The sequence below is a fragment of the Tupaia chinensis genome, unplaced genomic scaffold (assembly GCF_000334495.1).
Source record: "Tupaia chinensis unplaced genomic scaffold, TupChi_1.0 Scaffold147351_1, whole genome shotgun sequence".
Classification (NCBI taxonomy): Eukaryota; Metazoa; Chordata; class Mammalia; order Scandentia; family Tupaiidae; genus Tupaia; species Tupaia belangeri.
Window position 1 is genome coordinate 355,381 of NW_006207202.1, and position 17,170 is coordinate 372,550.

General features: G+C 48.7%; 1 protein-coding gene across 2 annotated transcripts in view; it reads right to left on the reverse strand.

Annotated features, from left to right (window-relative positions):
* Positions 1-484, reverse strand: part of VPS37C (VPS37C subunit of ESCRT-I) — a 36,294-nt gene extending 35,810 nt beyond the window's left edge. For both annotated transcript variants that reach the window (XM_014584624.2, XM_027768729.1), the window contains exon 1: positions 183-484. The gene's annotated coding sequence lies outside the window, so the exon portion shown is untranslated. The remainder of the gene's footprint in view (positions 1-182) is intronic.
* Positions 485-17,170: the final 16,686 nt, after the last annotated feature.

The window sequence follows — 17,170 nt, forward strand, 5'->3', positions numbered from 1 at the left end:
GCGCGCCCCTCGCGCCCAATCACCGGCCTCTGCCAGGGCGAGGCGGGCAGGCGGGGTCGCGCCAGGAGCCATGGTCGGCGTCACCCCCACCCCTGGTCTTCGGCCCCGCCTGCCTACCGCAGAGCCGGGACCCTCTCCCAGCCCCGCTCGCAGAGCCGGGACCCTCTCCAAGCCCCGCTCACCTGCCCGGGCCGCAGCCACCGCCACCTCTACAGCTGGTTAAACCGCAGCCGCGCCCACACTTCCGGGATCCGCGAAGCCCGCCCCCTCCCGCCGGATGTGACACTCCCCCCAACGTCCGGGCACTGGAGTGGGCTCACGCTCTTCGTCCCGCGACCACGCTGGTTGCCCTGCTTCTAGAGCCTCTGAGTTACCACGACACCGGCCCACACGCACACACCCGTGGCCACTTGTCACCACACCCACGAGAGGGCCCTCGAGATCCCTCCCGCGCGCTCGGACGCCCCAACCCCGCCCCCGGGGACCTCTGGCCCCGCCCAGAGCCGTGGCCCCGCCCACTGGGCGGAGACCAGGCCGCGCCCGGCGAGTACGCCTGCGCGAATTTGGCGCTTCTGTAGGGCGGGGCTGCTAGTTCTAAATGATACCGCCCTTGTTTGGGTAGGTTGCTCCAAAAAGGACCCAGAGGAAACGAGTGGGATCCCAACACCTAGGAGAGGCCCTAAACTGGGCTGAGCTCCGACTGTGGAATCCCCAGGTCAACCGCACTCTTATTTCTATGTTTGGACCCTGGACAGGAGCGGCCAAAGACCTATGTCCCTTGGCTAACAGCCTCCCTGCCTGTCATTTTGGAACTGATTTGGGGGCTCCTTAAACAACTCAGAGGAGTTTACCCAAAAGTAACATGTTTCCGGGGCCCTACATTTCACTTAGTCCCTTCCGTGTGGGTAGATCGCTATAAATCACAGACGGCCTTAGATCCGCACTTGCCCAGAACTGCAAGGACGGCGACTAACGCGGGCGTAGTCTTAACCTGTGCAGCTTGTGCTGAAGAGCAGGGTCTGGAAGTGAATCCATTCTCTCTTGCCTCTCAGCGGGCATCAGTAGTTGTCGTTTTGTAAAGGTGGGACCCGAGGATGTGGATTTATTAGACCAAGGAAATCGTGCCACCTAAAATTCAAAACCTCATTAAATGTTGAATTAACCATTATCATTAGTGAAAGAAACCAGTGCAAACCAGCATCTGCAAAAATAAGAATTATTGGCTCACACAAGGGGAAAGTCTGGCGGCAGTAACAGCCCCAGGCACAGCAAAAGCAAGAGGCTTCATCCTCCCTAATTTTTTTTTTTTTTGAGAGGTTTTTGCTATAGGGCACGTGTGCTCGCCAGACAGACAGAGACAGAGGGACAGAAAGCGAGAAATCACCCTCCAGGGGGGACATCCTCCCTAATTTGATCGTGTTCTTTCATGTCATCATCCTTTGCGTTCAGCAGATCTCTCAAATGTTCTATTTTACATTCTAGAGGAAATGAATCTGATTAGCTAAAAAACTACTCTTGCCCCTATTGGGCAGACCATCCTCCTCTTGCCATCTTATAGGGTGCCCGGGAGTCTATGAATTAACAACCCTTGTGTCAGGTAATCACCCTTCTCCAATTCAGTGATCACCCCTCAGAGCACAGCCTACTTTAGGAGAGGTAGGTGGGGAAGGCGGACTCAGCTGACCACTCTGAGACTTGGATGACTTTCGTGGGATGCCGTGTGGTTGGCCTGGCAAACATTTTACTTTGAACATAAGGTCACAATGATTCCTCTTGACCACAGCTACCAGAAAGCTCGGTTGAAACTTCCTACGGGGCTCGGAGTAGCTTAGTGGTTAAGACAGCCAGATCCCACATGATCCACAGTAGTTCAAATCCTGGCCCCAACCTGGGATATGTGCGTGTGTGCCCAAAATCCTAACAGGCTGGAGAAAAGGCGATGAGGGGATTGCCACACCCCATTGAGGGAGGTGCTTCTCTTTGTCTCCCTGCCTCTCTCTGGCAAGCACAGGAACCCTGACAATTTAATCAATAAATAAACCATTTCTGAGCAGGATGGTTAACCTTACCCTTTTGTCATAAGCGCTTTTGTGCTACTTGATTTTTTTTTTTTTTTTTGGAGAGGTTTTTGCTATAGGGCGCGTGCGCTCGCCAGATAGACAGAGAGAGACAGAGAGACAGAAAGTGAGAAATCACCCCCCAGGGGGGATGTTCACGCCGCAATCCCTTCTCCTCCATTCTCCTCTCGGGATCTTGGGCACGCACGCACACGCACCCGGCGTGAGTTTTAAGCCACCAAGTCCGGGACACGAACCGCGGTCGACTACGTGGGAGTCCAGCGACATAGCCATTACGCTAACTGCTGGTCCCTGTGCTACATGATTTTTAACTCTGCACATGTATTACTTTTGAGGGAAACATAATTAGAAAACGCTACTGATGGATTAGGTTGACTTAATAATCAATCCTTTCACTCACTGGTACCATGTTGCAGGGTGGAACATGGACGTGATGGCTGGAACTAGGGTAGTCATCTTGAACTAAGAGGCAACCACGGGAGTACAGCCCACACTTGGGAGCACAACAAATCAGGAGCCTGGCCCTGATGCTGTGGAGTGCCTTGATGCTGCTTTAACACCAGAGAGAAATAAGTAATAAGTCACTTTATATAAGCCACTGTTGTTGTTGTGTTTTCAGTCACTGGCAGCCGTTAGGTCTTAGGCTCTATTTCTTCCAGAAAGCCCCTCTTGTACAATAGAGACTGGGTAAGTGCTCCCCTTGTGTGTTTTCAAACATCTCACACTTCTCCCTTCCTTTTCTGTATTTGCACATTCGCTCACCCTGGGCAATGACTTTTCTAGACAGGTAGAGACTCTATTTTTCTCCACCATTTTATGCAAATGCTAGAAACTGCCAAAGCTAAACCAGTAACAATAAGAACCCGCGAATGTGACAGACACAACGATTCCACTGAGGGTGCTGAGCAGAAATGACAAGCTGTCACGTACTCGCCGTACTCTCCCCGCTCCCGGATCACTGCCAAGTGATCTTATGAGAGGAGGAGGCGAGGGCTGGCCCTTCTGAATAACCAAAGATGAAGAATTAGGGCAAAGGAGGGCGGGAGGGAAAGTGGCAGGAAACGAGTCACCTGAGGCAGGTGGCCGTGGAGAGCGTGCTCTTTCTATCTTGTTTCCTGCCGTTTTCCACAGCTGGCATTGTCAGGGTGCCCTGGCACTAGCCCCGCTCCCCTGGTTCCTGGGTTCCTATCACTTGCACCTCCGTCCTCACATGCTGTGCCTTGGTTACAGCAATTTCATTCCTATCCTGAGTGGCTCTGGTACATGTGAAAAAGGAAAAAAAAAAAAGGTATGAGCAAGCCTGTGGCGTGGCTGTTCGAGCAGCAGGATCCCACATGGCCAACTGCACAGTTCGAGTTCCCAACCCAGCAGTTTGAGAAACACACTGTGTTTGTGTGTGTGCATGCCCAAAATCCCAAAAGGAGCGAGCTGGAGGAGAAGGGATTTCAGGGCCGCAGTTCACTATGCGGGGAGAAAGGGTGGGTGCTTCCTCACTTTTTCTTTCTCTCTCTGTCTCTCTCTGGCAGGCATGGGTATCCTCTGACTCCTCCTCCCAAAAAGTTGTGGGGGTCCAGCAGACAGAGTAATGGTTACATCGTTGGACTCCCACGTAGTCAACTGTGGTTCGAGTCCTGGAACCAGTGGCTTGAAACTCACTCCGGGTGTCTGTGCATATGTGCCCAAAATCCCGAGAGGAGAATGAAGGAGAAGGGATTGCGGTATGGCCAACCCCCCCCGGGGGTGATTTCTCACTCTCTGTCTCTCTGTCTCTCCACATGAACACATGCCCTCTAGCAAAAATTTTTTTCTAAAAAAAAGGAAAGTTATAGGCACAAATAACCCAGTTAAAGAAGGAGGTTTCTTCTCATTCCTTTAGTCATTCGTTTCACTCGCACTGACCGAATACCCACACTCCTAAGACCTACAAACGTGAAGATACCAAAGATGAAGACACCATCTCCCACCTCACGAAAGTCACATTCTTGATTAGAAGTTGAGACAGGAGAAGGAGATCTTCCTATCACCAGACTTACCATTCCTTCAAATGACCTTGATCAGGAGCAAAAACTATCGACGTAGCAGCATTCCTTGTGCTTCCTCTCTATCCCCTTCTAAAAAGTGGGGGTGGAGGTTGCTGGTACGCATGCTTATGTTTGTTCAGCTGCTCAGCCCCGGATCTCCTTATACTAGTGGAATGGCTGAATGTACTCCAGAAGGCTTGACCAGTGGGTTAGAGTTCCAGGTCACAAGACAACGGAGAAGCTGAGATTTTGAGAGATTTGGGGATTGGGCTGAAGAAGCAGTTTTTTGTCTGTTTGTTTGTTTCTAGATTTTTGCCATAGAAGGAGAGAGAGAGCTAGAGAGACAGAGACCAGCACCTGAAGCACCACACCACCTGCTGGCCTGGAGTGGCAGTTTTTAAGAGTTTTGCCACGTGTGTATAGTGCCCAGTTCAGTCTGCAGGTGGTCTTCAGTGAAGTGTTACTTGTCTTTTCTTTTCTGGAGTTGGAAATCATATCTGACTGGCTGGGTTCTCAGTCCCTTCCCCTCCTGCTGGGTCCCACACAGTGAACAGCAGTTCAGCCTACACAATCCAGAAAATGTTCCTGTCGTGGAGGCAGGGGCTGGTAGCTGCCCACAAAGTTATCCATTCTCCACTTTTCTTTAAAAGCAGAGAACAGTTTATTCCCCTCAGGATAGCAATGTACCAGTCAACTAAAAGACTGTATTCCCAGCTTCCTTTGTTATTAGTCATCACTGGGCAACTTTGTGATATAAGAAGTGTTGGGAGGCATTTCTTAGAAGAGTGCTTTAAAGGAGCTGATTTATCTGGGAGGTGTCTTTTTATCTTCCCTCATCTTCCACACTGTGGTCTAGATTCTAGATGTGATGGCTGGAGCTCCTGCAGTTACACTGTACTGTGAGGTGATCTTAGAAATGGAAACCATTCAAACTCTGGACAGCCTACCTCCAGGTTTGTTTGAATATGAGGGGAAAATCGAGTGTTTCTTGTTCAAGTTAAGTTTATTTTAAGTGCACCTAAACTTAAACCTGATATTACTACATAATGTCTTAGTCTTCTCAGGCTGCTGGAAAAAAAAAAAAAGAGTACCATAGACTGAGTGACTTTAAAAAGAGAAATTTATTTTTTCACAGTTCTGGAGGCTGGAAGTCCAAGATGAGGGTGCCAGCATGGGAAGGCTTGCAGATGACCACCTTCTTACTGTGTGCTCACATAGTGGAAAGAGAAAGAGCAAGAAGACCTCTGGTTTCTCTTCTCATAAGGGCATTCATCTGAGCATGAGCGCTCCACCCTCATGACATTAGCTAAACCTAATGGCCTCCCAGAGGCCCTCTCCAAATACCATCACATCAGGGGTTAGGACTTCCATATGTAAATGAAGGGGGAACAATTAGGCCCACAGTAATATGGTATGACTTTGTTATTTTCTCGTTGGGTTTGGTAAATGAGTTTATGTTTTTCAAATCTCTTTTTTTTTTAATCTTTTTATTAAATGTATGTGTAAAGCCACACATAAACATAATCTTACCAGTGAAAGTTGTGATTATAAACATGGTTAAAATGTAGTTTGGGGATGGGACCAGCAGATGGCATAATGGTTGCATCGTTGGACTCCCATGTAGTTGGTTCGAGTCCTAGACCTAGCAACTTAAAACTCACGCCATGTGCGTGCTTGCCCAAAATCTTGAGAGGAGAATGGAGGAAAAGTGATTGCAGCGTGGCCATCCCCCCTAGGGGGTGATTTCTCACTTTCTGTCTCTCTGTCTCTATCTTCCTGGCGAGTGCGCGCGCCCTATAGCAATATCCTCTCAAAAAAAAAAAAATCTCTCTGGGAAAAAAATGCAGTTTGGGGATTTTTTTTTTCTTAGTTCACCCCATTATTAACAGCCACTAATAGTGTATGTCCTCCCATACAGTCTGATCCAAATCTGTATACACAGTACCAGGTAAAAGAGACAGAGGGGGCGCAGGGAACCAAGGAAGAGTGAAGTCTAAGCACATCAACCAGGAGTGGTGGCCGTTGTTGTTCAGAAGATTCTGTAGCAGGACCACACTTCCCTGTCCCCAGCCATCCTCCTCACCCCTGCCAAGATCTCTCATAGCCATGGAATTTGAGTAGAGGTGAAATGTCACTTGCAGGTGGAAGCCTTCAAGGACTAGAGTCTAACTTGCCCCCTGGCTCCTTCCCCTGCATCAAGACGGAGCATTCGCCAGCCCGTGTGCTGCCATGACTGCGAAGAGCAGAGCTCCCTGCCAACCCATGTCTGCTGTGGGTAAGAGCTAACCCTTGGCTGTGTTGGGCCTCTGAGACTTGGGGCTGTGTATCTTCGTAGTGTAACCCAGCTTATAGCCACTGAAACAGGAAGGTATAACGGGGACTGCAGATCATCCCCCCCCTTTAGTTTTTGGTAAGCAAATCTCATCTTTTACCCTCATCCACGATCCCCCAGCTAAAGACTACAGTTCCCAGCCTCTCTTTCACCTACAAGTACCATCACGACTTCTTTACGACCAAAGAGATATGAGCAAAAGTAATATTTGCAACTTCTGGATTATGCCTTTAAGGAAAGGAGCATATCCTGCTTCTCCTTTATTTCTGCTAACTGGAATGCAGAGGTAACAACAGGCGCTAGAGGAGCCCTACTAGAGCAGGAGTTAAAGACCACGTGTTGAAGATGGCAAAGCAACAAGGAAGATTTTTTTTTTTTGAGAGGTTTTTGCCCATAGGGCATGCACGCTCATCAGGCAGACAGAGAGAGACAGACAGAAAGTGAGAAATCACCCCCCAGGGGGGATGGTCACGCCGCAATCCCTTCTCCTCCATTCTCCTCTTGGGATCTTGGGCACGCACGTACACGCGCCCAGCGTGAGTTTTAAGTCACCAGGTCCGGGACGTGAACCATGGTCAACCACATGGGAGTCCAGCAACATAGCCCTTACACCAACTGCTGGTCCCTAACAACAGGGAAAATTCTGAGCTCCCATCTCAGAAGAGCCACTTGGACTGTTACATGAGAGAGAAACAAATCGTGTTTCGTTTAAGCCTCTGTTACTCGCACTTGGGCCACAGCAACCTAATAGAGATTTCCTGCATGCTAGCCTGGTTTTGACAATTAGCTCATGGCGGAGAGAGACCATGCCTGCTTACCTGGACTTACGAACCTCCAAGCGAGATTCCTGCCCTGGGGAACATGTGATCTAGCGGGTGGTACAGGAAATCAAGACATGGCACTTATGGCGTCAAGGTACTCTACAAACCGTGGGAGGAAAACCTAACCATCGGCTTGCCTGATGGAGACTGTCTTAGATCAGGCTCCCCAGAAGTTGCCAGGGAGACAAAGTGTCTTGTCCAAGTGATTTCTTCCAAAGCTGCACTAGGAAACCAATAGGGAACAGAGAAGCTGGGCAGGGAAGAGGATGAAGCCAAGCAAGAGATGATTTCATGCAAGTCCTATAGAGAACAGCTCCAGGCTGACCCCCGGGGAGCTCTGGAATACAAGTCATTCCTCAGAATTGCCCAACCCAGGCCCAGCAGGTGGCGTAGTGATTAAGGCACTGGACTCCCACATGGCCACCCGCGGTTCAAGTCCCAAACCTGGCAGCTTGAAAGTCATGCCAGACACATGTGTGTGCATGCACCAAATCCCAGGAGGAGAATAGAGAGGGGATTGTGGAGTGGTTACCTCCCCCCTTGGGACGGGTGATTTCTCGCTTTCCTTCTCACTGTCTCTCTTTCTCACAGACCCTTTGGCAAAAAAAAAAAAAAAAAAAAAAAAAAAAAAAAAAAAAACCTTAAAAAATAATTGTTAAAAATTAAATTTAAAATTTAAAATAACTTTTAAAAAATTGTCCAAGATGCACTCCTCAGCCTCTGACTAAGGGCCACCTGTACCCATGGGCTGCCACACTAGATCCCACAAAGATGAGTCATAGGTACAAAGCAAAAGCACACAAAGCTGGGTGAAAACGCAAACTCAGATAATGCCGGGCTGTCCCGCACCTCCTCTGCTCACTCCAGCATCATGTCTGTGATCCTCCTAGGCTTTGGGGACAACCCTTCTGGTCCTCAGAGGCAAAGACACCCTAACTGTTAGGAAAAAAACATTTCCAGTGAGCCATGGAGAAACCCCCAGCTGGAGCAAGAGTGCCTCCACCGCAGTGGTGCCCAGGGCATTAAACCCATCCCTCCACACACACACAGGCATGCACATACACACACACACACACACACACACACACACACACACACACACAAGACTCTTAAGGGCAAGACGCGGGACCAACAGATGGCATAAGGTTACATTGCTTGACGCCCACATAGCTGACTGCTGTTCAAGTCCTGGACCTGGCAACTTAAAACTCACACTGAGTATGTGTGTAGAAGTGCCCAAGATCCTAAGCGGAGTATAGAGAAGAAGGGACTGTGGTGTAGTCATCCCCCCTGGGGAATGACTTCTCACTTTCTGTCTCTCTGTCTCTGTCTCTCCAGGAAGTACACACACCCTGTAGCAAAAATCTCTCTTTAAAAAATAAATAAATAAAGGGGGCAAGAGAGATGCAGGGAGTGGAGTGGTTGTTATCAACGGCCCAGACAAGACCAGACAGGCTCAGTCCCCAGGCGACAGGAAGCCCGCGGTGACACTGGATCCTCAATGGTGTTTGGGCAAGCACTCTCCCAGGAACAGCTGAGGATGCTCAAGCCCTCAGAAACAACTTGGTACTGGCTGGGATAAAGGCAGAAGTCACGCAATCTCCCCAACATCTGGGTCAGCCGGTCCTTACGATGAAGTGTCTCCTCTGGACAGTGTCCATGACGCAACCCCCGGACCAGCGGGACTGCAGGCAGCCCCTGCTTCATCCCCCAGGTCTGGAGGCTCATGAAGCAGCCTGTTCATCCCACGGCTGGACCACGGAAAGCACCCAGGAAGGAATCAGCTCAGGCTCAGACTCGGAGCCCTCCTACTCCTAAGTTCCAGTCCCTGTTTTGTCACTAAGTCACCTTGGTCCTTGAGTGGCTTTGGCCAAGTCTTGCTGCTCTCTGGTCTGTGATTCCCCAGCTGTTAAGACAAGGACTGAACCACAGGGTCCCTCAAAACATTGCATTACACTACAAGCACCTATTTCTAACCCCTAGTTCCTGGATAAGCTTCCCACGTAAGGCAGATACAGAAGATATGAATCTGAGTCCAGAATACATGGCTGATTTTATGTCATACTTACATAGCACTTATCACATGTCTGAGCACTCTACAAATACTAACCCATTAGGTTCTATTGCTATTATCCATTTAAAGAGGAGGAAGGTAAGGCACAGAGAGGGCAAGGGCTTGTCCAAGGTCACACAGCTTGTGCATAACCTAGCTCGGATTTGAACTCAGCACGTCTAGCTCCAGCATGGGTTCTTAAATGGTATCGTATGCTTCCTTTATTTTTTCACTCAACTTCACTGACCCTCCTTCCCATCCAGGCTGGAAAGAATTTAAATCCCATTCCTCCTCCCTCTCCATAGAATCTGGTAAGATTTCTAGATTATTGTGGTGTCATGAAAACTGAAAGGAAATGGCATCTGAGTCCAGACACCACGGGGCTGTCCCCGTGAGCCATGGCTGCCTCCACTGCAGGATGACATGCCAATGCTCTCTGTCTCTGGGCACATCACAGAGATGCCCCTCGAGAAGCCCAGGCCAGGGCCAGGCCTGGGATGTTGGGGTATTCTTCCAGCTCCTCTCAAGACCACGTGCTCAGTAGTCAGGCCCCGGCACCCACATACCTATGATCTTGTTCTGTCCCTTTCTTCCACGCAGAGCAGGAGAGCCAGCCTCGGCACTCATGGCAGCCATGCCCCTTTCTCCCCAGACAGGGCTCCCTCCTTCCTTCAGTCCTAGCCCTTACCTCCCTCCCTCACTCCGCACACTCTTTTCACTTCATCTTCTAAATACTGGCTTGAGTGGACCTTTTCTTCAGTGCTGTCCTCGAACACAGCAGAGCCATTTTCTACGACACTCACCCTCAGAAAATAGCGCTAGTGCCAGACAGTGTCCAACGAATGGTAAATTGCAACACTCCGTCAGGCTGACCCATGTGGGAAGGTTCTGGCTTGGCCTCCGGAGACCTCCCTGAGTCCTCCAGGTACACGTACCCATGTCCAAGGCTGGCTCCAAGGCTGGGAGTGGGTCACAGCGTTGAGAGCTTGTTCGGGGCTCGCTCTCCCTCTCTCTCTCTCTCTCTCTCCAAAGAAAAGAACTTAAAAAAAAAAAAAGTTGAAGAAACAACCAAGAGCAAAAATAAAAATGGTTAATAGGCCAGCTTTGTGATGCAGCCGTTCAGACCAACCAGATCCCACGCGGTGCACTGCACGGTTCAAGTTCCAGACCCAGCAGTTTGAGAAACACAACAGACGCTTGTACGTGCAAGCCTAAAATCTCCAAAGGAGGGAGAGATGCAGGAGAAGGGATGTGGCATGACCATCCCCCGCAGGGTTGCTTTCGCCTCTCCCTCTCTGTTTCTCTCTGGAAAGCACACATGCCCTCTAGCAAAAAAGACGAGAAAAAAGTAAACAACCCTAGCATGGAACATTACCTTTTTACTCCTTCGCTCCTATATCTAAGCAAATAGGAAAGAAACTAACATTTCAAACTGTTACACACATTCCCCCATCTGGGCAGGGTGCTTGGCACATAGTTCAAACAACGTTAAGTTGATAACGGAAGTTGTTATCAAATTAAAGCTGAGTCTGCCTTCCCACAATGCCTAACCTCTGTTCTTGTTCTACTCTGAGAGCTCACCATTAAATGAGTCCAGTCCCTTGTTTTCGTGTCGAACTTTTGAGATATTTTATGTATTTGAAGTTAAACCTTAAACTCCACTAAAGCCTTGATCTTCCAGTCTAAGCAGCCTCCCAAAATGTCCGCCCAGTCTCTCTTCCCCTCCTACCTCCTTCTCCCACTTTCCCTCCTTCCCATGAAATAAACGGTTGGAAGTTAAATACCCCAACCTTCACTCAGTGTCCAAATGCTCCCGACCCGCTTCTACAGCTTCCCTCTCTATTTGGTTTTATGCCCTTCATTTCTCTCGTCTTCCCTCAGCTCTTGCACCCTTTCCAGGTTTTACCTTAATTTACCCCTTTCTCCCCAAGTCTCTGCAATCTGACATCTCACTCACCTGCTCGAAGTTCCCCATTGCCCGCAGGACAAAACCCAGGTGCCTATCCGGGGCATGCAAAGCTTCGTTCTCCTTTCCCACCCTGTCCCATGTATCATTAGTGCTGTTCTCCAGGTCACTCTGGTCTGCATTCTAAACTCAGCTGGGTTACACCTCCACACCCCCTTGGAATCAGCCTGGCCATTGATTTGTTGGGGCCAGTGAGACGCGAGTAGTAGTGACACACATGTCACTCCCGGCAGATGCTCCTGGCATGGATGGCGTATGAGTTGGCACAGGTCCGTCCCACTCCTGTGGCAACCAGGGACATTACAGATGGTAAAGTCTCCACCAGGCTGTATTCCTGAGTGAAGTCATCTCAACTCAGACCCCTGGACGACCTACAATGGACAAATCAGGAAGGCAAGAGAGAAACTGTAGTCTTCATGACTCGGGTGCTGCTTGTTACTGCAGTACAGACTGTCTATCTGACTGATGGGCGTTACTCAGCCTGCAGACCTTTGCCAGCTAAACTTGCCAGCCAATCTCCAACTCCCTAAATCCATTATGATGCCAGTTCTGCCCTCTTTGACTGACAATCCCTCCTCCCCATGGCCACTTGGTGAAGTCCTTGCCTTCACTGAGACTCTGCTCAGTTGCCACCTCCACTAGGAATCCTTCCACTCAAGGATCCCCTTTGTGAGATATCTGGCCATGCCTTTGCTTCAGCGATATCACAATGTTTCTCTTTTCTTTTCCCCTCTCTCTCTCTCTCTCTCCTCTCTCTCCTCCCTCTCTCTCTCTCTCTCTTTTTTAAGGTTTTGACTATAGAGCACATGCACATGCACTCACTAGAGAGAGACACAGACAGAGAAAGTGAGAACTCACCCCCCCAGAGTGGATAGCCATGCCACATCCCTTCTTCTCTTCTATTCTTCTCCTGGAATTTGGGCGCATGCAGTGTGATTTTCAAGCCACCGGGTCCAGAACTCAAACCACGGTCAGCCACATGGGAATCCAGCACTTTAACCACCAAGTCACTTGCTGACCCCCACATGTTTTTCTGTGTTTCCTTGAGTGTGCGGCTGTGGCCAGCCCATTCAGAGCCTTTGTTAGAATCAGGAAAATTGGCCCCTCCAGGTGGCTATGACTCCACAGGGCATGCCTCTGCAGCTGATCAAGGGTGGGACTTCAGAGCCCCCATGGCCTGGCACTTGTACTCTGGGCTCTCCCCTTCACACAGCCATTCTGGGGACTTGACTCAGAGACCCTCAAGAAGCATTCATTGATAGGAGGACTATTTTCTTTTTTCTTTAGAATTATTTTATTGTTATTTTTTTTAATTTGACTAGAGAAAGACACAGAAAGAGAGAGAGAAGGAAATGAGAAAGCAAGCTGCCAGGTCTGTGATTCAAACCACAGTCGGCCACATGAGAGTCCAGCACCTTAGCCACTAAAGCACCTGCCAGCCCTGGATGAATATCTTCAAATCGATGAGCCTCCTTCCTTGGTTATCTCCTCTCCCCATCCCCCTTCCTCCCTTTTTTCCCTGCATCATTTACTGATCCCCAAGCCCAGCACCAATGAGCCGCAGTGTGGCCAAGAGCATGGAATGTGTAATTAGATAGACCTGGGTTCAAATCTTGACTCTGCCACTTACTTGCCATTAATCCTCGAGGGAGTTACTTAGCTCCTCTAAGCCTCAGGTTCCTCATCTGTAAGTTGGGGACAGTTCCAACCTCATAGTGTTCCCATGAAAATCACATGGAAAAACATATCTACCAGGTATCTATGGGGCCTCCCCTATGAGTCAGACTCTGTACCTGGAAACCAGAGTGCCCAGGGGTGACCTGCCAAGGAGGTATCATTTGAGATGGCAGCTGACTATGAAGAAGGGGTCAACCATTCCAAAGAACTGAGAGAAGAACATTCCAGACAGAGGAACTAGTCATTGCGAAGGCCCAAGGTAATAACTCAATAAATATCTGCTCTTCCATCAACGGTCTTCCTTCCATACTAGAACACACCAGTGTTGACTAGGGACTATCTAAGCTACAGGTTGCCCACCTTGAACTCATCACACACATCAATCATTGGCCTGGAGAGTGTTACCAGCAAGGAGCCATCAACCCCTAAGCAGAACGGCAAATCCTGTGGCTACTGCAGCCCAAGGCAGGAGATGCCAAGAGGTCAATAGAGCTGAGTCTGCTCTAGGTCAGGGCCAGGTGGATAAGCTGGTTATCGCCATGGCCCCAGCTCCCAAGAGTACAGTGGACGTCACTGCCACCACCTGGACCGTGCTTGTCCTCTTGGGTGGTACACCCAGCACACTGATAGGGCCAGGAGGAAAGTAAACACTCTTGTCTAATCTTCCCCAGTGTGACCATAGGGGCCCTGGAGGTGGCCGCTCCCATGTCAAAGTCTGGTTCTCCCATTCCTTCTTGGAAGGTAGCCATGGGGCACCCACATTAGCACCTGGCCAAGAAGCCTGGTGGCTGGAACTCAACTCACAATCAGGTGGGACCCAGGAGAGACCCCCCTCCTCTCCTGGTGGGTCTGCCTCGGTCTGTTCTGTTTCTCCATCCAGATCCATACAACAAAGTCCCCATGAGTGGTTTCATCCCCAGTCACCTTCAAACTCCACGGTCTTCGTTGAGCACCAGAGAAGTAATGAGTCCTGATTCTGGCCGCCATTGAGCCTCTTAACTCAGTCATACAGGGAAAAAAGGCACTGGGTTTAAGGTGTCATAGTCTGAGGAGAAAGTGCTCATTATTTTAAGCACAGGCCGGAGCCTTGCCAACGAGGGTTATAACAAGAAGGAGAAGGAAGCTACGGGGCTGCCAAGCTGGGCATGAGTCAGGCACTAACTGGTGCCACTGCAGCTGGGGCTGCCCTCCTTGTACCTGGCACCCAAGAGAGCCAACTCCCAACACTGCTTTCCTGAGGCAGGTCAGGCCATAGGAGTGGAGTGGGACCTGAGGAAGAAGGGGAAGGGAGTGCACCTGCGAGCACCTGCAGACCTGAGCATTGCCCACTGCCCTGGAGGCAGTGAACGCAACTGAGCACTCTGACCTGTCCCTTCTCAGAGCTTCCGAACCTGTGCCCTGGTGGCAAGAGGATACCTGCAACCCTGAAGCTCTCACCCCGTTCTCAGTGTCTTCATCTCCGGGAGATTAGACTTGCTCAAGAACAGCATTTGCTCCTACTGAGTGCCAATGCAGATTAGTGGAACACGCGCTGAGGGGCCGCGTGCTGCACGGGATTCTGGGGCCGCATCCCAGGTTGGCGGTAGTGTGCCTCCCTGCGATGACAGCTGTGGACTCGGAATGGAGAGGGCGGACAGAAGCCTTTGCGTGTCTGCCCAGTGGAACGTTCCACCCCTCGAACCCTATGCGATGGGATCAATGGGTACAGGACAGAAGGCACAGCTGGGAAGCTCGTGGATTCAACAGAGACTCCAGTCAGGCTGAGTTCTCTTTCTTTTTTTATTATTTCTTTTCATTTTATTTATCATGATTGTTATTTTTTTTTATTTGACCAGAGAAACAGAGAGGGAGAGGGAAAATGAGAAAGCAAGCCACCAGGTTCGAATTAGAATTGTGGTCGGCCATGTGGGAGTCCAGAGCCCCAACCACCACACCACCTGTTGGCCCTGCATGCCCAAGATCTTGATGGGATAGAGAAATGGAAGAAAAAGGATTGTGGTATGTCCCATTGAGAGGTTCTCTCTCTCTCTCTCTCTCTCTCTCTCTCTCCCTCCCTCCCTCTCGCACACTCACACAAGTGCACATGCTCTCTAACAATCAAAGAAAAAATAAATATATATATATATATATATTTTTTTTTCTTCCCAGCAGATGACATAATGACTATGTCGCTGGACTCCTATATAGTCAAACGCAGTTCGAGTCCTGGATCTGGTTGCTTAAACTCACTCCAGGCACTTATACATGCATGCCCAAGATCCCTAGAGGAGAATAGAGGAGAAGGGATTGCAGCGTGGCCATCCCCCATGGGGGGTGATTTCTTGCTTTCTGTCTCTCTGTCTCTCTGGCAGGTGCATGCACCCTATAGCAAAAACCTCTCCAAAAAAAAAAATATTTTTTTTAGTATTTATTTTTGCTGCTATATTTTAAGATAGATGACTTACTATTTTACTGTACATATTTTATTATTCATCTCTAGGAGATAAGGATCTTTTATGGAAAAAAAATGCTCAATGTTCTTGTATTCTAAATGAAATGCCCAGCTTTGATAGCTAGCCCTGGTTCGAATTTCCTTGATTCTCTCAGACATGCCGTCCTCAGTTCGCACGTTCACATCAGGACCCGGGATCTGGAGGGTGTGTTGCACTTGGTTATTGTCTCTTAGGACTTTTCCTAGATAATGACCTCGTTTTCAAGTCATTTCTTTGTTTTAAAAAAGCATATGGGTCCAATTAGAAGGGCCAAAATCAGAGCACCGTCAGCACCAAATGCTGACACGGATGCGGAGCAGTAAGCACCCTCATGCACGGCTGTCAGGAAGGCACTTTGGGAGACAGCAATGAAGTTCCTTACAAAACTAAACATACTCGGGACCAGCAGTTAGCATAATGGCTATGTCGCTGGACTCCCACGTAGTCAACTGTGGTTCGAGTCCTGGACCCGGTGGCTTAAACTCACACCGGACACGTGTGCGTGTGTGCCCAAAATCCCGAGAGGAGAATGGAGGAGAAGGGATTGTGGCATGGCCATCCCCCCGGGGGGTGATTTCTCGCTTTCTGTCTCACTGTCTCTGTCTGTCTGGCGAGCACACGTGCCCTATAGCAAAAACCTCTAAAAAAAAAAAAAAAAAAACTAAACATACTCTCACCATACGATCTAGCAATTGTGCTCTTGGGCTTACCAAAAGAGGTTGAAAAGTTACATCCACACAAAAACCTATAACTGAATATTTACAGTGGCTTTATTCTTATTTGCCGCGATCACGGCTAGCTGGAAGGCTAGAGATCCCTGCCTTGCCTTCTTTCTCTCTATACTTAAGTAACTAAAGCTTAAAAAAAGAATGATCAACATTTTTTCATAAGTAGTTCCATATACTTCTTATTACATCATTTCAATGAATTCATCATTTCTGTTTGTCCCACTTTTACGGGTTGATCTGTGGGTCCTGGGCTGTCGGCCTGATCCATTCATCATAAACTTCCCCCTTCAATCTTCCAGCTTTTGGTTTGAGCAACTGTTAATGATTTTAACTAGACTTACTATTTCATGATGAGTTTGGGATTTTGGATATGCACGCACACATGCCTGGCGTGGTGTTCAAGCTTCCAGGTCCGGGACTCAAACCACACAGTCAGCCTTGTGGGATACAGCTGCCTTAGTAACCAGTTGGCCCTCCTTCGCTAATTCTTACTGAAAAAATAAATATATGTCCACACATATGTGCATATGTAAAAGCCACCTCTATGAGGGGACTTCAAAGAGTACATGGAAAAATGGAATTTACGCATGAGTTTATTTTGGTGTAGAAAGTTTTGACATCCATGTGTAGTTTTTTTCTTAATATGCATTTTCTTTAACTCTTTGAAAACCCTTTGTCCATTGGTGCCTTTTAAAGATTTTTGTCAAAGTCAGGAAACAAAAGAGGAAGCCAAATCAGGCCTAACAATTTTCCATCGAAACTTCTGCGGATTTCATTTTTGATTCAAGGAATGAGCAGAAGCATTGTTGTGGAGAAGGATGGGCATTTTTCTGCTGAAGCTTTGGCGAAGTTTCTCAAAATACTCTCATGACACTCAAATGTCACCATTGTTTGGCTCCCCAGAAGATCAACAAGCAAAATGCCTTGGCACTCCCAAAACCTTTGGCCATGACCTTTGCTCTTTTATTTTTTTTTTCAGGTTTTAAAATTTTATATTGGCATATATATATATATATATATATA